At 40.0% G+C, this 12,500-nt stretch overlaps 1 pseudogene; it reads right to left on the bottom strand.

Annotated features, from left to right (window-relative positions):
• LOC109881695 (cytochrome P450 2K1-like) overlaps positions 1–11,389 on the bottom strand; it is a 20,992-nt pseudogene extending 9,603 nt beyond the window's left edge.
• Between the last annotated feature and the right edge of the window lie 1,111 nt (positions 11,390–12,500).

The raw sequence follows: 12,500 nt of genomic DNA, 5'->3' as shown, positions 1-12,500 counted from the left end.
GTCCCTTTGCAGAAAAACAGCCCCAAAGCATGATGTTTCCACCCCCATGCTTCACAGTAGGTATGGTGTTCTTTGGAAGCAACTCAGCATTCTTTGTCCTCCAAACACGACGAGTTTAGTTTTTACCAAAAAGTTATATTTTGGTTTCATCTGACCATATGACATTCTCCCAATCTTCTTCTGGATCATCCAAATGCTCTCTAGCAAACTTCAGATGGGCCTGGACATATACTGGCTTAAGCAGGGGGACACGTCTGGCACTGCAGGATTTGAGTCCCTGGCGGCGTAGTGTGTTACTGATGGTAGGCTTTGTTACTTTGGTCCCAGCTCTCTGCAGGTCATTCACTAGGTCCCCCCGTATGGTTCTAGGATTTTTGCTCACCGTTCTTCCGTTCTTGTGATCATAATTTGCAAATAAATTCATAAAAAATCCTACAATGTGACTTTCTGGATTTTTTTTTCTAATTTCGTCTGTCATCTTTGAAGTGTACCTATGATGGAAATTACAGGCCTCTCTCATCTTTTTAAGTGGGAGAACTTGCAACATTGGTGGCTGACTAAATACTTTGTTGCCCCACTGCACAATAGTTATCTTTTGTTTGTATTTATTCCCATCCTTCAGCTACCCTCAACCCCACCCATCTATCTCTGAAGACCATTCAGCTTGATTTATATTTGCCATATATTTCTAACTGTGCTGTTTCACAAATGTTCTGAACCTATATATTTTACGGACACCGTATATTTTACATGAGTTATCTTGTTTTTAATTGAGATTTCATACCTCCAGGGTCTTCTTTCGGACGAGGAACGAGTCCACAAAGCCTCTACACATCTGAGGGTTGAGAGTCTCCTTCAGCCCCCTCACCAGCTCCTCCATCTCCTTCTTGTTGTTCTCAATATTCTTCAACAAAAGCTTCCTGCTTTTCAGCCAAGGGCCCAGCCAGGGGAACATGTTGTACAACTATCTCCCCGTAAACATAAAGTTAAGCATGAATTACCCTTTATTATTCCTGTACCCCAGTACAAATTTGAATGACTATTACATTTTCCTGGTTTAGTCAAGTGTGACCAGTTTGTTTTTCACTCTGAGAATAATGGCAAAGTAAACATCATGAGCACATAGTACAATACCTGAACTGAAACGGAGCCTGCAATTCGTAGGTTCTCATTGGCTCGATCCACTGTGGCTCGGAACTTGGAGTCAGAGTATTCAAACCTGCTGCCGTACACAATGTTGGAGATTACGTTGGCGACAGCATAACTCAATGGCTGGGTTGTGTCAAATGCTTTACCTATTAAAAAGATCAAGATCAGAAATTCAATTAGAAAACCTAAGGATTTTTTAAATGTAATCCTTTTTTTGGTTTTCAAAATCAGACCTACGAATTCTTACCCTCATGTTTTTCCAACACTTCGATCAGGTAATGAATTTCCTCTAAGATTTTCTCCTCACTCCCTTTCTTGCCCATCCCAAAGTCTCTAAGGTTCGCCAGGGCAAAGCGCCTCATCTCTTTCCATGAGTCTCCATTGCCAAACAGAATACCTATTTAAAAGTAACATTGTGCAGGTGTCAGGAACTAATCATGTCAGGAGAGAATCATATATTTGTCAAGTATTTATAGCTCCAAATATGCTTGCTTGACAGAATATTGTTGAATGCAACAGTTAACCGGGATTACAAGTTTCACATACTACATTACCATGTCCATTGGTGAAATCATACAACACAGGAAGCATGCCCCTGTCCCCAAACTCCTCTGCATGGTTGACCAGCGCCTGCTTGACCGTCTTGTATCCTGCCAGGATGACCACTTTTGTGGGTCCAAAATGAACCGTGAAAACAGACCCATATTTCTTGGACAGCTGTAGAACATAAAATAAGACTAAATGCATGGTTTATTAAAAAGGTCCCGGACAGTGACAATCATGTTTTTTAAATCAAATTCGATGATATTTGAATGTAATCAGTTCATAGCAGTTTGACCCAAGTAAAAAAAAAGTACAGTAGCTGGTACATTGGAAAAGCTGATAAAGTTACTGGTCCCTTCTCCCTCCCTCCCTCCCTAACCTATAAGACTGCTAAACGTCAAGTGTCGCTGTCATCATTCTTGCTGCTTCCAGTTCAGTAGCAGTACCTTTCGAGATCTCAACTAAACAGAGTAGACTATAGCCTATGTATACGTGGTCGGAGAAGCACAGTGTAGTTATCTTTCCAATTGAATATATTTCCTAAATAGGCCTATGATTAGGCTATAGTTTACTACATTGCCTAGAAATAGGGCTACATATTGATCACCCATATTTCTCAGTCTGAAAATCTTCTCACTCCTAAAAAGGTAGGCTATAAAAATAGCTCAAGAGAAAGTGTAAGTTTCTCCAACTCTGCTCTCTTTAAACTACATCTAGCATATTTCCTGATATAGCCCAGTAATAGAAAGGGCCATGTGAGAATCTCAGCTAATTTAGCCCATATCTTTAGTTATTTTTGCGCATTTGATATTGCCTATAGGGGGCAAAATAGCTGGGACCATGGCTGGCTAATGAGCTGCTTCACATAAGCCTAAATGTCATTGCGGGACTTCGGTTAGGTTTGAGACCAGTTCTTGCTGTAGCGGGTGGAAGAGCAGGAGCAGGATTTAGAAATCAGTCCTGCGCAGACCTCTACTGTGCACCATGACAGTGAAGCCTGTAACTTTAGAGCTATTTATGACTGTCAGTGTGAAAAGTAGGGAACTAGCGAGGGAAACTGACAGATCAATACCGTTACATTGCCATACTGACTAATACAACTCACTGTGGTTAGATGGTTATTATTACTGTCTCATCTCGCAACTGCCAGGTAACTAGAGACTAGAGCTGACCTGGCGGTGGTAGCTACTCACTAGCGTGGCTTATTCATTCACCTCAATCGAGAGGGGATGAAACATTAGACAACGTTACATGTCAGTTACAATACTAGCCCAGCACTGCGAATAAACATTAGTTCATTTTTTTCTGTAAAGTTAAACAGTTACCTTGCCAGCTATATCAGTCAACTAAAGTAGCCATTTTCTGTTCTGCTTCCTTTTACAACTCGATGAAAGAGCGGAACACATACACACTGACTGAATTGTGCTCAACTCTCAAGTGCTCGTCCAGCCAGCCTTCCAGATGTTTTGCCTTCACACAGCCTGTTACAGCCTTCCCGACAACTATGAGGTGTCCGCATGGCCCTAAAGCACACAGTTGCCACAATTTGATCACATTCCAATGATAAAACTGAGGGGAACAAAAATGCAATTTCAGATACGTCCCCCCACATTATGAAATTGCATGTTTGTCCCCCCCAGTTTTATCATTGAAATGTGATTTTAAAAAACGTGCCAACGTCCTTTAGGACCATGCGGATGCCTCAGTTGTCGGTAGGCTGTTTGGAGTGTTCATCGGACTGGATTTAAAGACTGCACAAACACAACAGAGCGTGCTGACAGGCTGTGTGAAGGCAAAGCTTCCCCCCAGTGAAAGTCCCTGTGTATAGTACTTGTAATTTACCACTGACAATCATATTCTTCTATTCCATTGTGTGGGTTGTCCTACAGTTGATGTAGCTTGTGTCATTGGGGCTAATCATAATGGTGGGGAGGTATTATTATTTCACTTTCCATCTCCTTTTGTCTTTCCACTATCATCAAGCTATAATGAGACATTTTAGAAAATTAAACATCTACTCGGTGTGCATAGCTTCCCAGGCAACTACCGCATTAGGAATGCTGTGATACAAAAATCAGCTTTCCCAAGCAAAGGGGATATGTTGTGAAGCCTGCGAAGACAGACCCAACATACTGGAAGTCATAGTTAGGGCTGTGGTCATGAAAGAGCCGGTGATTGTCAAGCAAATAACTGCCGGTCTCACGGTAATTAACCGTTAATTAACATAAGCACATTTACCATCTCATGGCTTCCACGCATAGACTACAAGCCATCAATACAGACCTTCGGAACATCAACATTTTAAAAAGTCTAATAAATCCATGTAATATAGCCTACACCATCACAATAAATCCATGATTTATTTTAGAAACATGATATGAAGAAAATGTAGTCTATTTCAGAAGAACAGAATAGCATACGCTGAGTTGTCCTTATGTTAGGCCCTGATCTGGCTATGCCATATGGTTGTGGGCTCACTAGTTCATTCAGCAGGCAAGATTTGGTTAGAATTACGTGGAAATATTTTATAGTATGAAGAATGAAATTTAACATAGCTGAAAAAAATTGAAAGGATATTTGCACACGGCTATTCTGTGTTGAGCGGTTAACAAAGAAACAGGTCCTCCTATATGCTTCATTTAGAGTTATTTATTTAGCTTTGGTTGTGATACAAATGTTGGGCTAAGTGTTTTGATTTTTAATACATTCTAAGGCTGCATGATGCGACTAATGATCATTTGAAAAAGCATGAAGGGCATGAGCTCTGCTTTGTTTTTTGCGCAGGCTGTACACACTTCATCAGTCTCATTCACAATTTGACAAGCGCTTGATAATGCCTCGAAGTTCCTTGCTGCATTCCCTTTGTGTACAACCTAAAAAAAAAATCCATGCCTTTTGCAGCCAGTGGCCGTCTTGCCTTTGGGCTGAAGGGGCAGCAGGTAGATTAGTGGTTAGAGTGTTGGGCCAGTGACCAAAAGGGTGCTGGATCAAATCCCTGAGCTGACAAGGTAAAAATCTGTCATTCTGCCACTGAATAAGGCAGTTAAACCACTGTTTCCCAATAGGCTGTCACTGTAAATAAGAAATTGTTCTTAACTGACTTGTTCAAATGAAAATTAAGTAAATTCCCTTCTCCTGGTTGCTTTCCAAAAGCCTCTCACTCACATGGCTCTGTCAGTGATTGGGTCTTTCTCACAGGCTACAAGTGAAGAGGGACATAACTGCTTGCATCCAAATTCAAGGTGCATATTGGAAGAACTGTAATTGACTTTTTGTCAGCCAACAAGATAAGTGGGCCTAACAAACAGCAAAAGCACTACTCCATGTCAATCTACTATCCCCCATAGTACAAAAGTTAACTAGAAATAAATATTCCAAACATAGTCTGGGATAGTTGTGGGATGCGATAGATCCCAAATTAATACAACCAATAGCATTAAAAAAAACTGTTTTAAGCAATGAGCCTGACACAACAGTTCAGAACGTTTAGCATAAATTGTTGATAAACGATTATGCTATTTCTTCTACAATGTATTAACTGAATACTTTTGCAGGCCCAATTTTTCAGTTTTTGATTTGTTAAAAAGTTTGAAATATCCAATAAATGTCGTTCCACTTCATGATTGTGTCCCACTTGTTGTTGATTCTTCACAAAAAAAAATACAGTTTTATATCTTTATGTTTGAAGCCTGAAATGTGGCAAAAGGTCGCAAAGTTCAAGGGGGCCGAATACTTTCGCAAGGCACTGTATATGTGTAACATTTGTTTTGATTTAGAATGGACCATTATTATGCATTTGTCTCAAACGGGGGCAGGGGTAAAACATTTATGTAATTTATGTAAAGCACTTAAATAGCAAATGAAGGATGCCTTTCCCACGGTTCATTTTCATACCAGCCAGGTAGGCTATACTTCTGTTGTAAAGAGAAGCAATGTGCTTAATATTAGGAAAGCTGAGCAATAAATATAGTAGGCATAGCCTATAGAAAGCTGATGGGAACCTCCTCTTATTAAATAGAGGCTTTTTCTCACGCAATTGCATGGCCTATAGAAATGTTGCGCAACATGAACTCATGAGCTCTCATGAAGTGTTTGAATAGATTTTTAGATTACATTTGCAGTGATGTCAGAGTATTTAGAGGCACAGTAGAGTGCTGGGTACCAGTCATTTAGCATGTTTGGTAGGCTACTAATGACCATCAGCAGCATCAGAGCTTGGAGAAGCCAAATTACTGTGACTAAATGGTCACGTGAATTTGACTGTTGTCATGACTCGTGACTGCCGGTGTGGTAGTAATACGGTCACCGTAACAGCCCTAGTCATAATTATTCATTTAAAATCAATTGAACATTTCAGGTACACAAAAATAAAAAATACACACATTGAAAAGTTTCAGAAAAAGGTGCAACAATTAAATATTGCATATTTCAAATTGAGTACTTCAAAAACACATTGTCAAATGAGTAGATCACTACATCAGCTAATTGATAGTATCATAACTCAGAACAGTAAATAAAATGAAATACATTTCACGATCCATTTAAGAAAGATTTCCCTTTTCAAAAACATTACAGGCAACTCGTTTTTTCTATATTTACAACTTAGGTCAGCTATGTTGGCCTATGGAGTCCCGTGGGAAACGCGACTACCAAACCATCCAATGATGAGATTTGTAAACACATGATCTGGGCTCCCGAAAGGACTGATCTGTATAATATAAACAACTTTTGGAAAGCTCATATCTGAGCTAGCCATTAAACAAGTATGGCCCACAGATCTAATTGAATCTGAACCACGCTTTAACTGGAACAGAAAATGGAAAAATATTACCTTGGCATCCCGTAATCCAAACCATCAAAGTATACATTTTAAGTTTGTTTTGGACCAAGGAAAGATTTTACAATGAAATTGGCGCCAACGGTTCACTGTGTCCCCTGAAATAGGTAAGCACATTCATCTAATGTGGGAGTGCCCTGCAGTTAAATGCTTCAAGGGCAAAGTTACAAAATAAATGTAGAAGTGCATGAATTTAAATATTCATTGCTTTCCATCTATTATGTTACTTAACAATGACAGCCCCTTGACAGCCTCTCTTAGAGAAAATGACTGCTGGCAGGCAGCACTGCTGTGAAATAAATGTTGACTCTTAAGATGGCAACCACCTCACTCTCACCATTTAACCAAAGGACACAGTTACTATTAGAAGTTCCATCATTAGAATTATCAACAGGGAGAATGAATGGTACTAGACAAGGAGCAGTTGAGACCTGGACAAATATATTGGACTCTGTAAAGAACAACTCAGCTAAGGCCCACGTATACAAACCAATGATACAGTATTTAAACTTTTGTTACTTTCCTTGCTTTCTGGCCCACAGTGAAGGGGGGGTACAGGGACTAAGGGGGAAATGGGTCATGGTTATCTTTATATGCATGCATTTTGGTTTTATATCTGTAACCCTCTGAAGAAAACAAATTAAACAAGTTGGTCACAACAACAAAAATACATTTCAGGCTACGTAGACAGGCTCCTGGATCGCCTCTTCAACGAGGTCACACTTGATCCAGCACCGTATGTGGGGAAGCTGTGTGAGCTGTCCATCCCAGGACCCCTGTCTGCCCAGTATGAGAGGCCTGACAGGTAGGAGGTCAAAGCTGGATTTGTCTCCCGCTTATATCTTGGGGGTGACTGTGGCCAAGTGGGTGACTGAAGCGGGGTACATGGGTCCCCCTCCTCTCCCGCTCGCCTCACCATCAAGCTCTGTAGTTTGTGGCATTTCCTAAAGCCTAAGTAATTCACTTTTACATGATATGATATCACATTGTTACTTTGTATAGTTTTATTTCAAGCATTCAGATGGAAGATGAGTGTTATACATTGTACGAATCAGTGTGATCTTGCACACTGTAGTGAGGCCGGATGCCTACAGTATATTAGGATTATGGCTCTAAGAATCTATTTATGTCAAATGTCACCATTATTTATCATGATTGTTCATGTTGATCAATATTTCAGCTATACTGGCCTATTGTAAGTTATCAACTGAATGTCTGATCAATGAATACAATTCTGAACATATCATTTATAATGTTAATATATAAGCCAAAAATTGTTCAGTACACTTATGGTGTTTTCATGTACGTTCCCTTATGTCTAAGCTTCTAAGGGGACTCAGGCTTTACTAAAGAAGAATTGTATCAGTGAACTGTATTCTGTAATTAGTCTAAAAAAAACAATAGAAATGCAATTGTGTATTGCTACTGTTTGTCTGAGAGCCAACAGTCCATGATCAGCTCTATTGACCATGAGAGCATTGAAGAGAAAATGGGTTGAGGCATACTCCGAGTCGATATTCACGTAATATGGAATTCCCCTCGACCGCATCCACAAATTGGGGAAAATCAAACATTCTTTTCCATTGACCCCAGTGTAAGAGAGACAACTTTGTTGGATATATTTTTGTTATATATAAACAACAAACCATGCTGAAAACCTGCTGTGTGTTCAATGTACATGTAACCAGGTCAAAAATCACGACCTACGGTTCGCAATGCTCCCACGTAGGGAAATAGAGCCAGCAAGAAGAGCCTGTGGCTTCAGGCTATTCGGCATGGGAGAGTGGGAAATTGTGGGGAGCCGGTGTCCAAGTAGGCTACACATAGTTAGAGCTCTATAAATGTGGAAACAATGTAATCACAGGTAAGACATTTAACTTGTTTAGCAAGCACAATCCGTTTGTAACTCCATTCACTACTTGTAGCTGTATAGTTTGTTTGCGTCTTGGCTAGCCTAACGTTCTGGTCGGAAGCTAGCTAGCACTCACGTGGCTTCTAGCACCGTCATGAATAGGGGCATTCAGGACGCCCTACAATATTACATTTTTCTAAGTAGTGAGAACGCTAGGGAGAGGCAATGTTGAAAAGGGGAGGCAGGGTAGCCTAGTGGTTAGAGCGTTGGACTAGTAACCGGAAGGTTGCAAGTTCAAACCCCCGAGCTGACAAGGTACAAATCTGTCGTTCTGCCCCTGAACAGGCAGTTAACCCACTGTTCCTAGGCCGTCATTGAAAATAAAAATGTGTTCTTACCTGCCTTGCCTAGTTAAATAAATGAATAAAAGACATGTTGTACTCGCGTCGCCTGCTTCAGCATTGCAAAATAAATGTAGAAATCTATGTTATTCAATTATTGCTCATGTGCTCCAACGAGTGCCTGCGTTGCCAAGGGCTAAAATAGAAATTAGTTATATTTCTGATGCAGATTGCGCTGCAAGTCCTGCCTCTCCCATCTCATTGGGTTATAGAAGCAGGTACCCAAGTGCCATCTCTCATTGGTTATACCACGGGGGTAAGACGAACGAGGTCAGTGGCGGGTAAATGCACCTAATTTATGAAAGTTGCCAATCGCAATATAAAGCAGAGGTGAAAAGCCTGGAAGGAAGAGAGATGACTAGAATCGATTCGGTTGACCGTTTTATATGTGGAATAATTGTAGGAGTAGAACCTTGTGCATTTCAGGTAAAATAACAACTCAATGTTTATATCCCAGGACAAATTAGCTAGCAACAGCAAGCTAGCTAAATAGGACAGATTGGCTAGCAAGTGCAAGCGAACTAGCTAAATTGCCTTAAAATGTTGAATGATTTCGACCTGTCCCCAAATTAATATAATTTGTTCAGAGTTTGTTTTGATATTTTAACTTGCGTGTCATGATGGCGTTTGGTGTGTGGGGACAAATACATTCATGCACGATGGGGCACACGCACAGCCAGTTTGGGTTCCGTGTAACACTGACGGGGAGTGTACTATTTAGGCTCATAATGACATATGGCCCATTGTTTACCTTACCAGGCAATGACCACAAGGGTGTTTCCACAAGCTGTCTGTCAATGTTTTCCTGAGTTTTACACCAATCTTAAGCTGCAGTCTATAATTCAAACATCAAAACATCATCCCATCACTTAATTGGTAAACAGCTGAGGAATGGGGCTGGAGAAATGCAAACCACTCAAATTCACAGATGGCGCTATGGATGCAAGGACTGACCATCCATGAAAGGATCTTTTTAGGCCAGGATTCAATCCGATTGCTGATTGGACAATGCAGAATGTAAAGGTAATATCCAATTGAGCCGACATACGCAGCTTTTTCCGTGAACGTGATCTCTGAGAATGCGGGAACATTGCCTTTAAAACGTGCATAGTGGACAAATGTGATCGGATTCAATCTAGCCCTTAACAACGTTGTGAAGCTATACAGTGTTTGTTTAGAATCACATTGTTTACAAACAAACAAACACTGAGTTCTAAAGAGTAAACCAGTTTAAAAAGGGTCAATCTGCCATTGGTACATCCATTTTTTAAAGTTTAAATGACTAATTATAGCTATTGATTCTTGAAGAATATAACTAGAAATACCTTATGAGCTTAGCTCAACTGTCATACCCCATCAGAACCCAAAGTATGAGTTTGTTAAACATAAAATAAATACATGTAGCCTCTAAACATGGTTAAAACTATAATTGTATTATTAGGATGGTCATTGCATCCATAGGTTTGTCTATAATTTCAGAGGGGTTATATTTCTCCAGCCACATTCCTCAGCTGTTAACCTAAAACAGTAGTGGGGTGTAAGCTTTATTGTTTGAACTGCAGATTGTCCCTTTAACTAAGCTCTCAAAGCATCTGGAAGTTATTCCAAATAAATTAACCAAACAGACTGTGGAGATCAGTGTGTGACTTAAAACAATGCAGGTGTTACGAAACTCCCTGTGAAGTAAACATGCAGGTGTTACGAAACGCCCTGTGAAGTAAACAATGCAGGTGTTACGAACGCCCTGTGAAGTAAACAATGCATGAAATGTAATATAAAACCTGAGCTAAAGGTTGTTGGCAGCAGTTCTGTAACAAATAAAGTATAATTCTATGTGACACATATCTTCAGGAGTGATATTGTTGCAATATAAGTTGGATTAAAGTATGTGTGAGCTATTTTGGTGAGTTGTTTGGTCTGTGACAAGAAAACTATTAAGATAGGGGTAAAAACACACAAAACAATCCCTTTAAGCATTTATGACAGATACGATTTTCAAGCCAAATGCCTCTATTATGTGAGTGAATGCACAGTGGTCATCATTTCACCTGTATTGTTTGACAACACTTAACATTTAAAAAAAACTGAAATGGAACATTAATGGAGGAACATTCTCTGAAAACATTCAGAAACTCAGAGCGAGTGTGGTAAGTAGGGCCACATCAAAATAAAAACATTTTAGAGGGCTAACTGGTTGAAACACCATGTACTCAACATATTGATTTGACAATACATGCCTATTGAAACTAACTGGAAGTTTTATACCTGCTAAAATACCGACATTTTGAATATATTTAGCCAGATAAAACAATGTCCCAGATCATATCAACAAACCACAACATAGTTTAATCTCAGGACGTCCTCTCACCTCACAGAGGCTGCGGTAGGCCTCTTGAGATCCAGCTGGAGCATGTTACCAAGCAGGGGCAGAGGCCTGGTCCTGGAGGCTGCTTCCCCTGTTCCTCAGAGTTGGAACCAGAGGAGAGGCGGTAAAGGGCCAGCAGAAACAGCAGAGCCCCCAGCAGTGTCACTGTGCTCGATGTCTGGAGAAGACATTCTAAAAGAGACATCTTCAAACAGCTCTAACAGGGCTAAAAATAGTGACTACTTCCTGCTCATTGATCTGCCTGCCAATGGAGGCTCACCTTTTATAGAGCATGGAACAGCCTCAGGGGAGGGGCTAAACATTCTGAAAAAAACGTGCTCTTATCTATGCGAAGGTCCTATGACGATTTCCATAGTTTATTAGACCTTGATCAAACACTAGATACAATTGAAGGCAAGTGTAAAAAAAAATAAACAGACCTTTAAGGTTTGACTCTGTTAACCACCATCTTTTGAATGTCATTTAGCAACTATTAGATACATATTTCCAACCTTTTTTCACAATGCACACATTTTGGGGAGTCTTTCACATTTGACATCTTAGTGGGTGTGTAGAAATATAAATGACGTGGAAACAACGTTGATTTCAACCAGTGTTGTGCCCCAGTGGATGATAGATCACAGTGTTGTGACGAGGTATATTCTACACAAACATTCTGAGTGCTTTTTTGGTGAACTCCAATTCTGACTCGTTGGAATTGAATATCCAGACTCCAACTCCAATTTCACAAAAAAAAGCTGCCGATATCAAGTATACTGATTGATTAACAATTTATATGGAGCAGTCTGACTCACTGCTAACCAAGGCTAATCAGAAGTCTACATCTTGTCTTATTTATCTTTGGGGTGGTATCCAAGCTTAGAGAAGTCAGTCATCTAACTGATTATATTAACAAGTAACTGACATTGTGAGTGTATGTACCTTTGGTTGGCCTGTTTGAATAGGACAAGAAAGCTTAAAGTTGCAACAAGTTGGATTTTTCTTGCCCAAATTTACCCAAATGGTTTATTATGTAAATGTTATTAGTAGCTAATGTGGCTAATGCTAACCACAAGCTAACGTCATTGGACTTGGAGTAGGTTAAACTAGCCAGCAGCTAGGTAGCGAACAGTTTGTAAACAACTTTACTTTAAGTGAGACTTTGGCTGTGTTTACACAGGCATCCCAATTCTGGTATTTTGCCCAAAGAGCTGATATGATTGGTAAAAATACCAATTAGTGGAAAAAATATCAGAATCGGGCTGCCTATGTAAATGCAGTCTTGGTTTCAAGTCTCCTTTCCTAACTGGTAACCTCTCATGGAGGGAAAGTAGCCAGCAGAACTTCCACTCC

This window comes from Oncorhynchus kisutch, unplaced genomic scaffold, assembly GCF_002021735.2.
Source record: "Oncorhynchus kisutch isolate 150728-3 unplaced genomic scaffold, Okis_V2 scaffold1074, whole genome shotgun sequence".
NCBI classification, from domain to species: Eukaryota; Metazoa; Chordata; class Actinopteri; order Salmoniformes; family Salmonidae; genus Oncorhynchus; species Oncorhynchus kisutch.
The sequence above is the reverse complement of the archived record's forward strand: the minus strand, read 5'-3'. Positions and strand labels throughout refer to the sequence as shown.